The sequence below is a fragment of the Talpa occidentalis genome, unplaced genomic scaffold, assembly GCF_014898055.3.
Source record: "Talpa occidentalis isolate TD23 unplaced genomic scaffold, MPIMG_talOcc4v2.1 talOcc4.2, whole genome shotgun sequence".
Lineage (NCBI taxonomy): Eukaryota > Metazoa > Chordata > Mammalia > Eulipotyphla > Talpidae > Talpa > Talpa occidentalis.
This window is the reverse complement of record NW_023602073.1, coordinates 31,280,615-31,295,850: the sequence shown is the minus strand read 5'-3', so window position 1 is coordinate 31,295,850 and position 15,236 is coordinate 31,280,615.

Below are 15,236 nucleotides of genomic sequence, written 5' to 3'. Positions count from 1 at the left end.
AAGATGCCATCGCAAAACAGACACCTGCTCCTGGGGAAACTGTTTGCACATCACACACCTGGCAAGGGCGATTGTCCAAAGTACACAAAACCTGACAAATGCAACAACAGGAAGGACACCCCAACCCAACACGGCCTCAGACCCCCAGAGACACTTTCCTCACAGGTGGAGGCCGCAGACTCTCACACTTACTACTGAGGTTGAAACAGCCCCACTCATAAACCTTTGACCAAGTCACAGATGCCAGTTTGTGCTGCATAAAATCTCCTGCATTCCTGATGCTTCTTTTGATTTTATCACTGGATAGAATCTGAGTGTCCTGAATTAATCCTGTCACGTCATTTCCTGCGGCATCTGACTGTGTCTGGGGGAGACAGAGCACCTGAGTCTGCTTTCTGAGACTCACATGTGGGAGCCCAGGGCTGGACGCCGCTCAGCCGGGACAGCAGGAAGGATGGACATTCTCTTCACTGGCTGAGAAGTTTCAGCTAGAAGTTTTAGTGAGGTCACGGGATCCCCGCGATCCCCATGAGAGGCACCCCAGCTCCTCCAGTGCCCCATGACCTTCTCCCTGAGCCCCTAAAGGACACCCTGCCTGGGTGCTAGTGCCCACAAGGAGCAGGATAAAGGGGGTGTCATCTCCCAGGGGTCACAGGGGTCCAGAGCATCAGAGGTCACAGTGCCCACAGGCCAGATTCCCCCCAGGCACAGGGCAAGGTTCGTCCCCGATGCCAAGGGGGATGGACACGGGGCCACAGTGTCTGTCCCCCTAAACATGCCCGCAGGGATCCCCGGAATTGGGAGACGCACCAGGTGCCCTCCCCTCTGTGGCCACGGCCCGACCCCGCTGGGCAGTGTGTGTCCCTCACCCAGGCCTCGGCCAGCCCCAGGCTCCAAGCGGACGCCCCCTGACCCTACCCCGCCTGCCCTCAGGGCCACGTCCGCCTCGCAGAGCCCTTTGGGCACAAATACCCACGTTGCAGTCAAAGGGGAACACGCATCGGAGAAGTTCTGGGGTTTGTCCTGTGTGTCCTCCCGGCCCCGCGGGGCCCAGCCAGGACCACACATGAAGGAGTCACTCCCGTCAGGGGAGGCAACAGACTTTGGTCACTTCGTGTCCCTCCCCACCTGGCCTCACGGTCCATGCAGCTACCCTGGGGCAGCCAGTTCTGCTCTGACCACTGTCCTGTTGGCTCCCATGCGAGAGTGATTCCCGCCGGCCGCTTGTCTGGAGGAGGCTCCTCGCACCCCGCGTGCCTCAGCGTCCCTGAGCCCTGTCCTCCCTCCGCACGGCTGCCCACGGGTCCCCCTGGCTGCTGGCCCAGACTCAGTCACCCGAGGCGGACCTGGACCCCACACCCCCCTCCCTGCCGCCCATGCCCTCAGCCCCCCAGGGGACCCCAGCCCAGCCATGTACACCCCACGCCCCAGGCAGGATTGTTCACGTGAAGGCGACGTCCAGGCAAAGTCAGCAGCAAGTCAGACTCTCAGGCACTAGAGGGGCCGGCGGGAGCGTCAGGACAGGGATCTTGCGGCGCCAAAAACTTGCGCATCAGAGTCCGGCTTCTGCTCAGTCTCGTCCCGGTCCGGGGTATCTGCTAGTTGCCCTGCTCGCCCTGTCCCCCACTCTGCCCTCCCACACCCGTCAGTGCCTCCCCCCACCTGCCAGTCCCAGGAGGGCACACGGGGGTGGCAGTGACTTTCCCGCTCCCTGTGGATGGGGCTCATCCTGGCTTTGACGACAGGAGCACCCCGGTCCCCATGGAGGTCAGGGGAGGTGATGGGGCTGAGGGGGGACCGGGTCCTGTCCTCACAGGTGTAAAAACTAAGGAAATCGCATCTGACACACTCAGGGCACTAATGATCACTGGGATGTGCCGCAGGATGACGCCAATTAAGACAGTGACCTGAAAGGGGTGCTTGTCCCTCTGGAGTAAAGTCACTTGATGGATGGATCTTGGACAGTGTCCAACACATGGACACCAGCTCCAGAGCTCAAATAGCCCAGCCCTGAGGCCCTGCTCTGTCCATGAGGCGGCGCAGGATGTGGTGCAACATCCTGTGAGTGCTCAGAGGTGTCCCCACGAGCCCCGACCATGGAGGGAGAGGCCGGGACACCCTCTATCTGCTCCATGGGGACAACCTCAGGAGAGACAGGACACGGCAGCGGGAACTTCCCCCCCAGACTGCAGGTATCTGCCTCCAGCCGTTTGCAGGGAAGAATCCACTCACTTGGAAGTTTTCAGATTCAAGCCTCATTTTCGACTTGAGAAAGCGCCGTAGGTAAACTACTCATTTTTAAAATAATACAAGCTAATGAAGTCTAAATGAGCATAAGTCACTAAATGTCCCATGCCGTATCAGCCTGGGGAGAAACTCAATGAGAGAATATATATATATATATATATATATATATATATATATGATGAGCAAAGATATTGACTTTTAATACATTGATCTCATTAGAAGATTTTGATTTATGGGATATGTGACGATTTTTGCTTCATACCTGGATTTTAGCATTCAGAACACTGAGTATGTTTTTGTACTGAACAAAATCACAACAATTAATGAGATTAGATTGTAACAAAGAAAGTCCAGGGGAGGCGCAGCAGACCTCTCCTGTCTCCCCCGACTGCTCCCCTCAGCAGTGTATTTCGGTCTGTCTGCCTGTTCTGCTCCCCACTCTGTCTCTGGTGAATCCTCTCACCCGCACACATCTGGCCTGTACCCCAGCTCTTGTATGCATAAAAATAAAAAAAAGAAAATCCAGAGGAAATTAAAAATACGTATTGTTAAATTCAGAACATTATGCCTTTTCGTCCTAAATAGTATGACAGAGAGGAGTCAGGTAGAAAATCAGTAACTCTTACAGCAACATGTTGACCATTTCATGGCCCTGACACGAACGTGAGGCTTGCAGGGATGTGTGACTATTTATGGACATGAACTTGGGATTTTTCGCCAACTCCATCACTCAGGGATTGTTAGCGATTTTGTAAAACAAAGTCACAGTATTTAAACAGGGTCAGGAGGAGATATATGTCAAAAATTATTTCATCATTTTAAATTTGTATACAAAACACTAAACAGATTTCAAAATTCTTGACCAACACGTATCCTGATTCATTTCCTTGTTTTCATTAAATTATTTGGCATTATTCCCAACAATGTGCTGCAAATATTTTATATGACTACATGCTCCCAAAATTCCTGCTTTAAGTGGAATGGGATGAGGAGCAGAGCGGGCAGGGCTGTCCAGTGGCCAGACGTCTCCACTCACACACGGGCCTGGGGTGAGGAACAAACCTGCACACAGGGGACCCGGGTCCCTGGGACCGGCAGGGACAGCCACACGCACAGACCGTCTGGCTCAGCGCCGTAGTGGCCTCCTCCCTGCACAGATGTGCATGAGTCTGAGGGGGCAGAGGGGCCAGGGAGGGACCCGGGGGTGGACGAGCCCATCCTGCAGGAGGGACGTGTGGGTGTGACCCAGGAGGAGACTCTGTGGGAAATGTGGTCTCTGAGTCCTCAGATGTGGGGAGTCAGGTGCAGGGAGATGAGGTGATGAGGGTACGGGACCATGATACCCACCTGGAAGCTCTGGTGTGGGTGCCGCCCTCATTTGCCATAATCACACTCACTCATGGTGGACACCAGAAATAAGAAAGTTAGGTTCATATGCAGTATAATTACAAAAAAATTACAAAAAAAATTCAAAAATTTTGAGCTAAAATAAGAGAACTTAACAAGTTATAATGGTCAAAATAAAATGATAGCTAGTAGCCTGCCTCGTATCTAATATTTTCAGAAAAGTGTTAGGATTGCCATCCATGACCTTACACCACACTTTAGAGGAGTGTTATCCCATTTATTTCATCCCCTAGAGTGGGCGGGATGGCAGGACAATGCCCTGGCCGGGCAGGTCATCAAGAAGAATGGTACCTAGAATGTCTGCATTTTTCATAGCACCCTGAAATGAAAAATCTCATCAGATTTACGTGCAATGAAATGATACTATCATTTAGTATACTTGTAAAGACATGTAAGGAATTGAAGGAGATGTCAATTTGGGAAGTGAAATGCCCCCATGATTGTCACTTGCTGTCTGGCCTCACTTCCTCTCTGCTGACTGCGTCCACCTTTGCTTTCCCGTCTGTGATGGCCAATATTTGAAAATTTCACACCAAAAAATTTCATGATAAAAATGTAGTTCCAACTGGATATCAGACGTTTAACTCATTATCAAACAGTTCACCTTGCAAGGAGGCTCTTCAGGCTGACCTTACTCAGGTGAGATCCATGTGGCACAAAGTAAATATGGAGGCTGCCAGGAAAGGTTAGAAAATGGCAACATCTGGATATTTGAAATCTGGGATGACAACTTGATACTGTTCTTTTAAGTGATTGGTATTTTTAATTTTTCTGCTGATAAATTAATTTCTTAATATCAATTCTTGATACTGTTATAGTTCACTGGTGGGATATAATGAGAATTTAATATGTGTATTAAGAAACTGAATCAGAGCATTATACATATTTATGAGGCTATTATATGCCAACTTTGTATAATATTAAAGTACTTAAGTAATAAACATTAAATGTCTCAAGTTTCTATGAATTTAAAAATGTAAGAACAATGAAAATTGTTGTGGTAATATACATTGGTAATATACATTGCAAACTCTAAAGACTCCACTGAAAAAACAAATTAAATTAAATAAGCCACTTCATTATACTTCAAAAGTACAAAATCAACACATGAACATCAATTGCCTTCTTATATGCAAGAAAGGAATCAGAAGAGAAGAATTTGAGAAGGCAATATTACATATAATCACAAAATTACCTAGGAGAAACCCTAAAACAGGAAGTGAAGATACACAGAAAATTGTAAGACATTCTTGGAATAAATAGGAAACACACACACACAAAAAAGGAAAGATATGCCTTCCTCATGCACAGGAAGAATCAGGATTACAAAATATCCATTGGACTCAAAGCAATTTATAGATGCAATGCAATCCAAATGAAAATTTCAATGGCATTTTCAAACATATGAAACAAACATTACAGAAAAGCATATGGAACTACAAAAGACCACAAACAGCCAAAACAGTCTTGATGAAAATGAGTAAGAAAGGAGAAACACACTTTCAGACTTAAAACTATATAGTAAAGCTCTAATAGTTAACAGCATGGCACAGGGACAAAAGCGCAGACCCTGGAATATAACGAGGGCCCAGAAACCCACCCTTATCAGGATGGACAGTGACTCTACGACAGAGGAGCCAGAGCAGGCACTGGAGCAGGGAAAGTGGGGAAATGGTGCTGGGAAAAGCAGACAGACACACGCAGCAGAGTGAAGCAGGTCCTGCCCCACACCCTACAGAAGAACAGATTCAAACAGATAAACCCCTGTTTCCATGTGTGACGTCACCATCGTCATGCAGCAAACCTAAGTATATGACACCATGAACAGAAACCCTAAAATACTATTTCCTAAAGATTAAAAGCAAATTATCCCAACAAAAGGACAGTTTTAATGTAAGTGCAGTGACAGGTGCTGGGGTGGAAAAGAACCGCAGAAATACACAATTTCAGAGACAAATAAAGTTTCTCTTCCCAAAGGGCTGGTGATCCCTGTGGTCACTCACTTTGCCGGACGTCCATTGTCTTTCCGCCCCACACCCCTCCCTTGGCTCCCTCCTGCCTCTCTCCGTGTCCCTTCCCTCCCGCCTCAGGCCTTTCCACATCCCCCTCACACCCATCTCCAGGGCCTCTCCGTGAAGGGCACACGGTGGGTGACGGGCGAGAGTCCAGCTGTCTAGACAGGGACTCAGGGCACTGTTATGACTGATGGTGCCCACCACGGTGGACACGACAGGTGGGGAATGGAACCTGGAAATGAGGATTTGTCTATTCACATCCATAGAGGCGTGAGCCAGACACAAAATCACATCTACACACCGACTGTGATAATTACTCCCCGAGAAGCACTGCAGGACGCTCCAATTAACACAGTCAAGTAAACACACACTTTCCCTCTGGAGGAAGGTCCCTGAGGGCTGGAATCTGGACAGTGTCCAACATGTGGACACCAGCTCCAGAGCTCAAATAGCCCAGCATTGAGGCCCTGCTCTGTCCATGAGGTGGCACAGGACGGGGTGGAACATCCTGTGAGTGCTCAGAGGCGTCCCCAGGAGCCCCGACCATGGAATGAGAGGCCGGTACGCCCTCTGTCCGCGCCACGGGAAAAACCTCAGAACAGAGACTCGACACAGCAGTGAGAACTTTCCCCCCAGACTGCAGGTATCTGCCTCCAGCCGTTTGCAGGGGAGAATCCACTCACACTATTCATTTTGTAAATCATGACAACTAATGCTGATGGTGCCTAAGTTGTCATGTCCACTGCCCTGTCAGCCTGGATGAGACTCAGTGAGAGAAAACATATTCTCTTGTAATTTACGATGGTCAAAGATATTGACTTTAATACATTGAGCATATTAGAAGATCTTGATTTATGGGATATGTGATAATTTTTGCTTCATACCTGGGATTTTAGCATCAGCACACTCATGTGTTTTAGATACTAAACAAAATAAAATTAATGGAAACAGATTTTATCAAATGAATTTCAGAGCAAATAAAAAATAATACTTATTGCTAAATTCACAATGTTATGCCTATTTGTCCTACACATTATGACAGATATGAGTAATGTAGAAAACCAATAACTCCTATAGCAGCATGTTGACGGCTTCATGGCTCTGACACGAACGTGAGGCTGGCAGGGACGTGTGACTATTTATGGACGTGAACTTGGGATTATTCCCCAATGTCAAGGCTCAAGGATTGTCAGTGATTTTGTAAAACAAAGACACAGTATTTAAACAGGGTCTGGAGGAGATATATGTCAAATGTTATATTATTTTAATTTTGTATATAAATCACTGAACAGATCTCAAAATTATTGACCACCACATATCCTGATTTATTTCCTTGTTTTTATTAAATTATTTGGCATTATTCCCAGCAATATATTGCAAATATTTATATTACTACATTCCAAAAATCCTGCCATCACCAGACCTGCCCCTCCATCACCCCCACATAGAGGGGAGAGGATGACATTGGGGAGGGGGAGGAGAGAGGGCAGGGCTGCCCCGTGTCCAGATGTCCCCACTCATGCACTGGCCTGGGGTGAGGAACAAACCTGCATCCGGGGGACCAGGGTCCCTGGGACCAGCAGGGACAGCCACACCCACAGACTGTCTGGCTCAACCCGGAGCGGCCTCCTCCCTGCACTTATGTGCATGAGTCTGAGGGGGACAGAGGGGCCGGGGAGGGACCCGGGGGTGGACGAGCCCATCCTGCAGGAGGGACGTGTGGGTGTGACCCAGGAGGAGACTCTGTGGGAGGTGTGGTCTCTCAGTCCTCAGATGTGGGGGAGTCAGGTGCAGGGAGATGAGGAGATGAGGAGAGGAGGGGACGGACCAGAGTCAGGAGTGAGGCCATTCCTGAGGGGCAGGAATCTGACAGAGGAGGCATCAGGACACACCATACGGGGACGCTGAGCTCAGATCACTCAGTTCCAGGACAGTGTTGGGTGCTGGGGAGCAGGAAAACAGGGACCCGCATACCCCATCACCCTGCACACCTGTCACTGTGGGGCCTCCCAGACCAGGGCTGTGCTGGAGGAGCAGGGACAGGGTCTCTAGGGTGGGGGGTGCTGGGCATGGTCACTTATCCTCTGGGACTGTGCCCTGGACAACCTCAGGGAGGTGTGCTGGGCGGAGACCCTGGGGCCTGGGCAGGAGGGGGAGCCATGGGCCTGGGAATGACTGGGCACTGGTGGTCTGTCAATTCAGTTCACTGAGAGACCTGATATTCGGGTTTTATCATGGTCATTTAAAATTTTCATTTCTTCACGAATTTGTGGACTCATGTTTGGACAATACATCAATAGCACATTCACATGAGATAAAATATGAATTTGCTCAAATAACAATAAAGCATAAATAGATTGCATGATTATTATATGTTGATAACCCATTTTGTGTTCAATATTGGGAGATATGACAATGTTTTCTTTCTCTTTATTTTTTTATAAAGATCATGGTTCCAGGGAGGATGAATCTCACGGCCGTGACAGAATTCGTACTCCTGGGGCTCCCCACCCAGGGGGCCATGGGCTTCTTGCACCCACTGCTCTTCTCCCTGGTCTACCTGTGCGCCCTGCTGGGAAACGGGCTCAATCGTCCTCATCACCACCCTGGACCGGCATCTCCACATGCCCATGTACTTCTTCCTGAGGAGTCTGTCCTTCACGGACCTCTGCCTCATCACAACCACGGTCCCCAAGTCCATTGCCAACTCTCTGAGGCACAGCAACTCCATCTCCTTCCCGGGCTGTGTCGTCCAGGTCTTCATGATGATTATATCTGTAGGTAGAGAGATGTACCTGCTCACGGTGATGAGCCTTGACCGCTATGCTGCCATCTGCCACCCTCTGCACTATGATGTCATTATGAGCAGGGACAGGTGTGTGCAGTTGACAGCTGTGTCCTGGCTGGGTGGGGGTCTCTATGCTGTGATGCACACAGCTGGAACCTTCTCCTTGTCCTTCTGTGGGTCCAGTGTGGTCCACCAATTCTTCTGTGATGTCCCCCAGTTAATGGCTATTTCCTGCTCAGGAAATTTAATCAATGAACTTGTCCCCATTCTCATTACTTCAGTGTTAAGTATCTGCTGTTTTATTTTCGTCATCATTTCCTATGTCCACATCTTCTCTGCTGTCAGGAAGATCCCATCCACAGAAGGGAAGGCCACCTGCCTTCCCCACCTGCTGGTTGTGGTGCTGTTTCTCTCTGCTGGAAGCTTTGCTTATCTGAAGCCGACCTCAGAGACCCCATCTGTGTCTGACCTGGTCATTTCTATGTTCTACACAGTGGTGCCCCCCACCTTTAATCCCCTCATATACAGTCTGAGGAACCAAGCCATGAAGTCGGCTGTGGGGAGACTGATGAAGGGCCAGTACACCAGCATGTGCGGTATCATTGTTTTCACTAATTAATTATACCATCTACATTTATGGACCCCTCAGTGATTTAGATTTTCCCTCTAACTTTTAGCAGTCACCATTTTAAAGTAAAATAAGACTTTTCATTAGAGATTTCCTTTGCAATTTTTAACATTGTTCTAGTCTTCAAATCTCTATTTTCTAAATTAAGGCAGCCATTTCCAAAACACCCATCCATGTGACATACATGATATGAATTCTGTTCTTTAAATGTTATGGCTGGTATATGAAAGCATTTTCTAGAACTCACACATCCCCAACATTTTCATGAAATCCAACAGTGGTAAGGGGTCTCTCATCGGGAGCACAGGGTCATGGGACCCCAGTCTTGGGGCTCGGTTCCCACAGCCTGTGTGTCTCCCCTGAGGCCCGTCCCTGTGGAGGGAGGGGAGACAGTTGCGTGGGCCCCACACTTCCCAATTCCTGATGGGGCAACTTCCTCTCAGAGACATTCATGTTTCTGCTCAAAGGTCAAGTAGAAATTACACTTCACGTAAATCTCCTGGAGACGGATGTAAGTTTCTGAAAGAATCTGAATCTATGATTGAGCCTATACTTGATGTTCATTTATATGGCGTTCTGATCTGGTTACAGCACCTTGAGAGAGTGTTTTTTTTAATGTGAATTACTTTTGAAGAACTATGTTTCGTCTTTTAAGTTTTATAATTTTTAAGACAGTTGTTGCTGTTGTGTTTATTTTTAGGGGTTTCCATTTTTGGGGTTCTCAGAGTTGTCTGTTGATGTCCTGCACCAGGTCTTCTTCTCCACTTTCTGGTACGTCTGGGATTGTGTCACTTTCTACATCATGTAAAGTAAAGCACGGCAATATCTGTAAATTTTTATTCTCCGGCAGCTTCTGTGCTGTAAACACGGGGCCTCTCGGCTGCTCACCCACCCTGAGAACATGAGCTGGGGGGAGGCGCCTCCCTCACGTGTCCTCTCTGCAGCAGGACACTGTGTCTCCAAACAGGCCTGATGGATCATAACAGACTCAGTCCAGACAATATTTCTCTTATGAAATGTATGTTTTTTAACATTCCTTAAAATGCATGTTAACCGCCAGACCGAGTCCACTGAGATTTCAGAATAAAATCTGTGTGGGGAAGTCTCTCAAGTTGCTCATCTTTCCATGAAAGACCGTGATGGCAGGTGTCTCCCCCCTGGGCCTCCGACACTCTTGGGCCACGACCTTTACACACTTTCTGTCTTGGCTTTGAGCGAAGCCTCTAGACTGTTGAGAAGAGGATTTGAACTCCCGAGTGGGGTGACGTGGGGTCATGTTAATAATTGCCATTTGTCACGTCTTTGCTGTCTTGTTTTGGGGTTCCATTTCTGCCCCTCTGTGTGTGCCGTGCCCCCCTCACACTCCCGGGGAACACCTGCATGAACACCCTCCTGCTTCCACAATTCAAGGACAGGGAACCCCAAGGGTAATAAACAAGTAGCCCACACACACTAGAGCGCTCCTGGGCCTCAGAAACCGCTGTGAGCACAGGCCCTGCACAGGGAGAAGCCATGTGCACCCACACTCCTGAGAAGGGTGAGTGTCCATGCACACACGTGTGTCCCCACCACAACAGGGAGCAGCACCCCAGTCGAGACCCGGGCCAAGGCCGAGGCGGACAGTCTCTAAGGAGGACACACTGGTGCCTACAGAGTCGCGGGCAGATGCATTCAGTCTCCAGACCCTGCTCCGAGCTTCGCTGGCGCGTGCTGACCCCCGCATGGATGTGTTTTTTTCACATCCCGGGATGGGTTCATCCTGCGGGGCCAGCGGAGTCCAGGGCGTGATCGTGCCATTATTCAGCATTAACGTCTAATGAGCTGGGCGGACTCTGTCCTGCTGCTTCCTGGGATCTCGGAGAGTTGCCGATGATGACGCTTCAGCTCCTCACACTCAGCCCACACTTTCCATCATGTCACCTTCCCTCAGCGTGTGCTGGACATCAGGGTCCACACGGTGGACAGACTCGAATCTGTGTCCGGAGAGACTTAAATGTAGGGAATGTGTTCCTGGGCTGAGAAGCTTTTCTCAGCTGGGATGAGCAGGTAGGACAAACCATTCTCTTCATTGGCTGAGGAATTTCAACCAGAAAGGTTTAAGTGAGGACGCAGGATCCTCCCAACCCCGGTGAGCAGCACCCCAGCCCTTCCAGCCCCCAATGACCTTCTCCCTGAGGCCTAAAGGACACCCTGTCCGGCGCTGACCCCACCTGCCCCTACCACACAGGCAGAGCAGGAGGATGTTGGTGTCGTCTCCCGGGTGGTCTCAGGGGTCCAGAGCATCAGGGGTCACAGTGCCCAGAGGCAGGATCCCCCAGGGTATCATGTGTTGACCCTGATTCTGAGAGGATGACATTCAGGAGCACTGGTAGTCAGACGGTGCCACAGTGTGTGTTCCCCTAAAGGCAACCACGGGGATCCCTGGAGTTGGAAGAAGCGCCAGGCGCCCTCACGTCTGTGGCCACGGCCATCCACGCTGGGCAGTGCATGTCCCTCACCCTGGCCTCGGCCAGCTTGGGCTCTGATTGGATGGCCCCTGACCTCCCCCCACCCCCGTGATGTCCTCGGGGCCGCATCCACCTCGCAGAGCCCTTTGGGCACAAATACCCACATTTCAGTCAAAGGTGAACACGCATCGGGGAGCTGCCGATGACAACGCTTCAGCTCCTCACACTCAGCCCACACTTTCCATCATGTCACCTTCCCTCAGCATGTGCTGGACACCGGGGTCCACACGGTGGACAGACTCAAGTCTGTGTCCAGAGAGATTACATGTGGGGATTGTACTCCTGGGCTGAGAAGCCTTTCTCAGCAGGATGAGCAGGAAGGACTAACCATTCTCTTCATGGGCTGAGGAGTTTCAACCAGAAGAGTTGAAGTGAGGACTCGGGATTCCCCGACCCCCGTGAACAGCACCTAAGCCCATCCAGCCCCCAACAACCTTCTCCCTGAGGCCTAAAGGACAGCCCACTCAGTGCTGACCTCGCCTGCCCTACCATGCAGGCAGCGCAGGAGGATGTGGGTGTCGTCTCCTGGGTGGTCTCAGAGGTCCAGAGCATTGTGGGTCACAGTGCCCTGAGGCAGGATCCCCCAGAGGCAGTCATGTGTTGACCCCGATTCCCGGGTCTTGATGAAAATGAATAAGAAAGGAGGAAGCACACTTTCAGACTTAAGACTGTATGATAAAGCTCTAATAGTTAAAACAGCATGATTCTGGGACAAAAACAGATAGGCCAGCCACTGCAATATAATGAGGGCCCAGGAACCCACCCTCATCAGGATGGACAGTGACTCTACGACAGAGGAGCCAGAACATTCACTGGAGCAGGGAAATGGGGAAATGGTGCTGGGAAAAGCAGACAGACACACGCAGCAGAGTGAAGCAGGTCCTGCCCCACACCCTACAGAAGAACAGATTCAAACAGAGAAACGCCTGTTTCCATGTGTGATGTCACCATCGTCATGCAGCAAACCTAAGTATATGACACCATGAGCAGAAACCTACAATTTCCTAAAGATTAGAAGCAAATTATCCCAACAAAAGGACAATTTTAATGTAAATGCAGTGACAGATGCTGTGATGGAAAAGAACAGCAGGATACACAATTTCAGAGACAAGTGGTTTCTCTTCCCAAAGGGCTGGTGACCCCGTGGTCACTCACTTGTACTGGACATCCATTGTCTTTTCACCCCACTCCTCCTCCCTTGGCTCCCTCCTGCCTCTCTCCATTTCAGTTCCCTCTTGTCTCAGGCCTTTCCACATCCCCCCTCACATCCTTCCCCATGGCCTCTCCATGAAGGGCACACAGTGGGTGACGGGCGACTCTCCAGCTGTCTAGACAGGGACTCAGGGCACTGTTATGACTGATGGTGCTAACCCCAGTGGACACGACAGGTGGGGAATGGAACCTGGAAATGAGGATTTGTCTATTCACTTCCATAGAGGCGTGAGCCAGACACAAAATCACATCTACACACCGAGTGTGATAATTACTCTCCGATAAGCACTGCAGGACGCTCCAATTAACACAGTCAAGTAAACACACACTTTCCCTCTGGAGGAAGGTCCCTGAGGGCTGGAATCTGGACAGTGTCCAACACGTGGATACCAGCTCCAGAGCTCAAATAGCTCAGCCCTGAGGCCCTGCTCTGTCCATGAGGCGGCAGCAGGACGGGGTGGAACATCCTGTGAGTGCTCAGAGCCATCCCCACGAGCCCCGACCATGGAGTGAGAGGCCGGGACGCCCTCTGTCCACACCATGGGGACAACTTCAGGATAGAGACTCAACACGGCAGCAAGAACTTCCCCCCGAGACTGCAGGTATTCTGTTCTTAAACAGTTTTCGGAGTGGAAGTCATTCAGACTTGACTGTTTTTAGATTTCAAGCTTCATTTTAGATCTGAGAAGGCACAGTAAATAAAATATTTGTTTTATAAATCATGAAAACTATTAAATTCTGAAAGTGCACAAGTTTCTCAGTGCCCCACTGCCTTATCATGCTGGATGAGTCTCAATGAGAGGAAATATACTCTCCTTTAATTTAAAGAGTTCAAAGGATTGAACAGAACATTGTAATGCATCGGATATGTGACGATTAATGCTTCATAACTGGCATTTGAGCATTCAGCACACTGAGTTGTTTTGGGCACTACATAAAAGCACAACAATTAATGGAATTGCAATGTGTTGAAAAAATTCCAGGGGAAAGTTAATATAATATTTATTGTTAAAAATCAGAATGTTATGCCTTTTGACTACACGTTATGACAGACCTAAGTGTCAAATATAAATTATGTCATGTCCATGCAACATTGTTCACAGTTTCAGGCTCTGGCACTAGAGAGAAGATGGGTGTGGACTCCTGTCTCTTCACAGACATGGACTTGGGGTTTTTCTCAACTCCACCACTCTGAGGTCGTGACGATACTGCACAGGAACAGAATATGTCAGAGCTTCTGTCATCATGACAGAGATGTTTCATATCAGTCACAAGGTGTCTACATCTTGGACCACCTCATATTCTGATTTATTTTCCTGTTTTTGTAAAATTATTAGGAAGATGTCACCAATGTGTTGCACTTACTTTATGTTACTATGTGACCCTGCCTCCCCAGGGCCTGCCCCTCCGTCACCCCACAGAGGGGGGAGAGGGGAGATTGGGGGGAGGAGGAGAGAGGGCAGGGCTGCCCAGTGTCCAGACATCCCCACTCACGCACAGGCCTGGGGTGAGGAACAAAACTGCCCCCGGGGGACCCGGGTCCCTGGGACCGGCAGGTACAGCCACACGCACAGACCATCCGGCTCAGCCCCGGAGCGGCCTCCTCCCTGCACAGATGTGCATGAGTCTGAGGGGGACAGAGGGGCCGGGGAGAGACCCGGGGGTGGACGAGCCCATCCTGCAGGAGGGACGTGTGGGTGTGACCCAGGAGGAGACTCTGTGGGAAACGTGGTCTCTGAGTCCTCAGATGTGGGGAGTCAGGGCCAGGGAGATGAGGAAACGAGGGGACGGACCAGGAGTCAGCAGTGAGGCCACAGGAATCTGACAGAGGAGGCGTTAGGACACGCTGCACGGGGCGCTGAGCCCAGATAATTCAGTTCCAGGACAGTGTAGGGTCCTGGGGAGCAAGAAAACAGAAACCCGCACACCCTATCTCCCTGCACACCTGTCACTGTGGGGCCTCCCCAGACCAGGGCTGTGCTGGAGGAGCAGGGACGGACTCTCTAGGGTGGGGAGGTGCTGGGCATGGTCACGTGTCCTCTGGGATTGTGCCTGGACAACCTCTGGGAGGTGTGCTGGGCTGAGACACTGTGGCCTGGGCAGGAGGTGGGAGCAGTGGGGCTGGGGTTATATGGAGGGGTGATTGTCAGCTGAGTTTGTTGACAGATATGAGATTTTCAATTTTTCAAATTTTGTAGGGGAGAGTTGAAATGTTTCAATTTTCACCCATTTTCAGGACTTATTTAGAAAATGTAGTAATGGCACATTCACATGATGGAAATATATGGGCTGAATAATGAGGTCTATGCAGATAATGATTTTTGACTCAATAGGAGGTAGAAGGAGTAATTACGTAGAAAATATATTGAATTATTACCAATATGATAACCCATATATTCCATCTTTGAAGATTTGACATTTTCTTCCCTTCA